Raw genomic sequence first — 6,000 nt, 5'->3', positions numbered from 1 at the left:
CCGGTGATGGAGGGCCTCTAGGCCTGCTCTGTGTAGAGCTGGGACCAGCAGGGAGTCGCTGGAGGGGGTTCTGGCCCTACAGGTGCGCACCTGTGAACAGATCAATCAGAAGGATGAAGAAAGCAAATACACTGTGTACTTGATCTTTGACCAGTCCTGGCTCTATCACTTACTAGCTTTCCTTCAGCCAAGTGACTTGTGCCTTTGACCCTCAGCTTCCTGATCTGTAAAATGGGGTGAACGAACTGAACCTCACAGATAAGTCCCGAGTATGAAACGGCAGAAAGACTATAAAGGATCGCACATGCAGTCATCGATATCTAACTGACGCGGGGAAGCCTGGGGCTCTTCACTCCTCCCTCTCCCTAGAGAAGGAGGTGTCTGTCTCTGCCCAGAGTGGACAGAGGCTTCCCAGGGGAAACAAGGCTTGATCTCAGTCCTAGAGCGGCCAAGGAGGGGGGGCAGTCCAGAGGCTGAGAGCGGCTTGTGCAAAGTCCCACCTCCAACAAGCAAGTCTCCCAAGTCAGCCCTTTAGGGGGCAAAAGTTTCAAAAAGCTTGGTCTCGGCTCTCAGGAGCTGCTGCTCCTGAGCCTTTGTCATCCTGAAAGCAGCCCTGTGATGGGGCATTCTTTCCTGCTCTAACGCTCTCTTCCCCACTCACAAGCCGCGTTATCAGTGTGGCCAGCAGCTCGGGCTCCACGTCGCCAAGCGCTAGCGCGACAGCCTGCAGGGAGGTGGGGGCAGCCAGGCCCTGCACCACAGCCCTGTGGCAGCTTTCAGTCAAGTCTGCACAAGGGTGCCGGAAGGCACAGGCCATGTGGCCCCTGCTCAGGTCACGAGATGACAGACCTTTGTCATGGAGAGGAAGGGCTTCCTGGAAGGAGGGGTGGCCTGTGCCAAAGAGGTCTTGTTCCCTACCGTCTCCCAGGGCAGAGGAGGCTGCTCGGTCCCAGCTAGCTGGAACTAAGCATGGAGGACAGTGTGTTTATTCAAAGGCATTTATCACAGTGCCACGTAATCACCTATATAAACATTTGTTGAACTGAATTACCTCCTTTGATGCTCACAGCCAGGGTACCTAATAAATGAGGGGACAGCAGCTCAGAGAGGACTCGAAAGTATTTGATCGGGATTAGATATGGGGGGAGTGGCAAGTGGAGAAAGAGGAGGGAACTGGAAAGGCTGGAGAAGAGCGTTACAAATAAGTGACTTTGCACCTGGAGCTCCTCCATACTTGACTTGGCCTCCCAGCTCACCGAGAACCATCCTTCCTCCTTCCTCCTGGCTTCCACCTGCATCCTGTCTGTGCCCACATCCATATCCCCAGCCCTTCATTCAGCAAACACTGACCTAACCTCCACTCTGAGCTAGGTTAGGCTAAGACATGCAGCGCAGAACAAAGCACACACTGTCCTCACTGCCACGGAACCTGCAGTCAAACGAGGGAGTCAGGCAGCAAACAGGGAATTGCGCTCTCACGACACATGCCCATAACGGCACGAAGGAAAATACCAGGGAATAAAACAAGGACCCCCCCGTGGTAGAGGTGGTCAAGGAGCCTCAGTCAGCCCTGAATTCCAGACACACTCACTCACTCATTCACCCTACAGATGATAAATTCACAGAGCATCTGCTCAGTGTGCTGAGCTGGGCACTGTTCTCTGTGTTCAGGACTCACAGTGATCCACATGTCCACCTCCCTGCTGGGCTGCTCAGCTGGGTGTTCCACAGACACCTCGCACTCAGCAAGGCTGTAACTGAGCCAATGACTTGATCCCTTCAACCTACTCAGGTGGCATCCAGCTCAGGCACTTGCCCAGGCAGCCAAACTTTGGCATCCCTGACTCCCATCAGTCCTCGCCTTTAAGTGCAACTGACTGAACCTCATTCAACATCATCCACAGGTATTTACTCAGTGCCCATTCCTCTGTCAGGCACTTCGTGTTTTCTGGCGCAGAAGACGTCCTGTCCTTGCCGTCAAGAGGCTTATAGAAAATGACTGGACGACTCAAAAACATCCCTTCAACCCGCTTGCTTCTCCCCATCCCCTCTATGGGAGGATGGAGGGTTAGGTGCCCCTGCTTCCAACCTCCCACCTCCCACCAAATGTCACCCACATAGTCTTCCCCATCAGGAATCTGACCACGTACTCCACCATCAAAACCACCTCAGACCGGAGATGCCACAGTCACTCTCCCAGGGCACACAAGGCTCTTCAGAATTGGCTCCATGCAACTTCTGCAGTCTCGGCTAATAGCACTCTGGTCCCTACGCACGGCCATACCAGATTTCTTCATCCCTGGGTCCACAGTGCTATTTCTTGCCTCTGGTTATTTGCCACCCCCATTCCCTCTACCTGGAACGCCATCCTGGGCGAGCCTGCCATCCACTCATGCAGCCCCACCCCCATAACCTTCCTGAGCTGGCGCACCTAGCCTTTCCTGACAGCTGTAGGAAGGGTGATTTACTCAGTCCTTTGTTTCCACGCTTCCCTCATCACCCGACTGTGACTGCAAAACTGGTCCTGTGCATACGCGTGGGTAACATCTCTGGGTCCTCTGCAAACCCCCCACCCCCCCTGGGGTTTCTGAGGAGCTTCAGAAAGGCCTTCCTAGGTGTCCACCAAGCAGGCCGTCGGCTGGAGCCACCACGTGGCATTCCGCATAGTCCCCCTTTCCGGCCCTGGTTCCTTCCTCCTTACAGTCTGGGGCCCCACGGAGCAGGCTGGGGAGCCTCCCTGGTGCCACCTCCCAGGGTGGCCATCATGGTGCCATCAGTGTCCCGGGGCTTACCTTGCATCAGACAGGGTGTAAAGGACTGTCCATGTGTAAACTCATTCTCACAACAGTGAGAGAGGCACTCATTTCACCGTAAAAACAACGAGAAAGCTGAGACTCAGAGAAGGTGGTCGCCCAGATCAAGGTCGCCAGGCTGGGAAGCGCGTGCCTAGGATTAGCCCGTCTCCTCACCCAGAGCGCATGTTTCTGAATGCTGTGCATGGCCCCACAGAGCACTGGGGCCCCAGCTCAGCTGTCAACCTGCCTTTGTTCCTCTGTCTCAGGGTCTGTGTCCCCCAAGTAGACAGCAGGGTCTTCGAGGGCAGGGACTGTTTCCACTCACACTTATCCTCTGGATGCAGCTCAGTGCTGGGCCCACGATACATGTTTCCTCAATAAATGGGTTACCCTTCAGGTGAGATTTCATGGAATTGTATTATTTTCTTTTTCTCACTTTAGTGCTAAGCTTCTTCCGATCAGCCTCATTAACAGCCAAGCCATAAGGGGTCAAAGTGATTTGAGAGACGCCAGAGGCAGGAAGGGGCAGGAAGGTGGGCAGCACCTGGTCTACATGGAGCAGAAGCATTAACCTCCTGCCGCTCCCAGATCCCTTCCAAATGCCTGGTTTGTATTCACTTGGCCTCCAGACCATGGAAATAAAGCGATGCTGTGGACAGCACTGAGGAGACCAGCCGGCCACGTGCTGGTCTCATGCCCAGGAGAGCATTTTAGCAGCCAGTCTAATACTCAGATCTTCCACTCTGGCCCTCTGGCCACAAATGTGCAGCTTCCTTTTATCTGCAAATTGCACTGGGCTCCCCGAATCACCGTACATTGGCTTGGCTCTGGCTTAAGTCACAGATCAGACCTGAAGAGTGCGGAGATTATGAATCGCCCACCATCGTCCTATGGGTCCCGGCCAACAGCCTCGGTGTGTTGGATTCTGCAGCTGTTCTCATCCTGATGCTCTCACTCCACACCCGATGTCCTCACCATCTGTCAGTGACGCAGACGCCATGCAGGACTCGAGTGTGTATAAACTTACGTGAGGGGGTTGGGGAATCCAGCTAGGGGAAGTGAATAGAGCTTGAGAAAATATTTTGGGCAACAAAAGGAAACGAAGGTTGATAGAAAGAGCCCTAAAAGTATCTTAGAAAGTAGAAATATAAAAACTATGCACGATGGGTAAACATGGTTGTCTATTCATTCATTCACTGACGTCATTCATTTAACCAGCTGTAACAGGGAAGAACAAATCTGACTCCACACTGATCTTTTCTTTAGCTCTAACCCTATGCTTTGTTTCCTGGGCTTAATCATGCTGGTTCTGCACCTTTTGTAAAAGAATGTTGCCCAGAGCCTGAAATACACAGAATAGCCCATTCTCAAGGCTCTGACCTTTAAGGGTGTAACACTTTTCCATTCGTACAGAGATAAAAAGTCACAAAACAGAGAATAATATTCATCTTGTTGGAGGCTAAAAGGAACATGATGATCTGACCTATATGGACAGCTCAAGAACAAAGGTTTCCGACAACAAGAAGTTTGTAACAACCAGCCACACTCCTTCCCCTTCTCAGCATAAAAGAATCTTGAATTCTGACTTGGGGAAGGATCGTTCTCTAGGACATTTTTGCCCCATCTTCTCCGTCTGCTGGCTTTATGAACCAAGTCATTATTCCGTGCCCCAACACCTTGTCTCCCCATTTACTGGCCTGTTGTGCCACCGGCAGAACAAGTTTGGACTCAGAAACACAACTGTTCTCAACACTGGATGGGGGAGATGAGCTGATGGACCAGTCAGGGTCCAGTTAGGAAAATGAAATCACTGCAAACATTTGAAACAGAGGGGATTTAACACAGAGATTTGGCTACACCAGGGATGAAAGAACTAGGACCAAAATGGGGACTGTGAGGAAACCCTCAGATACCCGATGGCTGGAAGCCATGAAGCTGAAGTGTCAAAGAGGGGGTGGCGTTATCAGGGCTCAGGAGCTGGAATAACCCAGAGGAGACTGGAATCACTGCGAGAGAGACATGGCCATTGGCATGAGATACATAATATCCTGAGACACATAATTTGAGAAAACATTGCTTTGGAGGATAGATTCACTGTTTTGAAAACCTCACGGGGACTGGGATTCTAATCAGAGGAAGATCACAGGCAATCAAGCCACCGTGATTTTTGGTTAAAACTGAGGTGTAATTAATAAATCTGAGCTATGGCTACAGCAGAGGAGGGTGGAGATCACTTTTCTAGGTGGCTGCTCAGAAGAGCAGTGCTCATTCAGGTATCTAAGGAGTCTGTTTAAAAATAAGCCTCATTATTTTATAATTAAGCATCATATGATTTCGTGTAGACATGAAGAACAGATGAAAAGGACCGTCCCTCCCATTTGTATAGCATCTTACGCTTTCTAAAACCCTTGCACAAAATCAAAGGAAAGTACAAAGAAATAAAGAGAGGAAAAGGAGGCAGACGAGCAAGAAACTAAATTATTCTTAGGAGACTTTTTTTTTTTTTTTTTTAACACTGCACTGTCAAGAGAGACAGGAAGTCAATATCTGAGGATATTTCAGGGAACTCATTGTCAGCGGTCTGGAAGTTGAAAACCACAATGTCCGGTTAACTTACAGATTTCTGAAAGGCTGGGCGAGGTCTCTGAGAGATCACAAAATAACATTTACTAGCTACTCCTACAACTTGTTTTTTTTTTTTTGCTTCGAGGAAAATAAACATACCAATTGTAGCACATGCTTATCTAGCATTCGTTATCCCCCCCTTTCTCCTGCTTAAAAATGTTCTTTCACAAAACGTGTGCTCTTATTCTTCCCCCACAAGACTATGTGACTTAAAGCTAAACCCACCTCTAGGTCCAGGTATGGGTCACAAAGCAAATGGTTCCGTGGTGAACATTTGATCTATGCCAGTCCAGTCAGAGCAGTCGGAGGATTGTTTCTTAGAATATCGGGATGAGATTTTCTCTTGCTCTCAAAGTAGACTAGAACACATAGTAGGGGCTACTGACAGCCATCTTTGACCACCAAGAGAATTAGATTTAGAATTAAGCTTACCAGGCGGAAGAAAGAACACGGGTCCTGGAGCTGCTGGATAGATTAAACCAGTCCCAAGGCTTAATCTGCACATGAAGTTTCTCGGTCCGGGAGCCGATAAAATCCCCATTTGGCTTGGCCGTTGGAGTTGGGTCTTCTTTTTCCTGTA

Source organism: Camelus dromedarius, chromosome 14 (genome assembly GCF_036321535.1).
Source record: "Camelus dromedarius isolate mCamDro1 chromosome 14, mCamDro1.pat, whole genome shotgun sequence".
NCBI classification, from domain to species: domain Eukaryota; kingdom Metazoa; phylum Chordata; class Mammalia; order Artiodactyla; family Camelidae; genus Camelus; species Camelus dromedarius.
The sequence above is the reverse complement of the archived record's forward strand: the minus strand, read 5'-3'. Positions refer to the sequence as shown.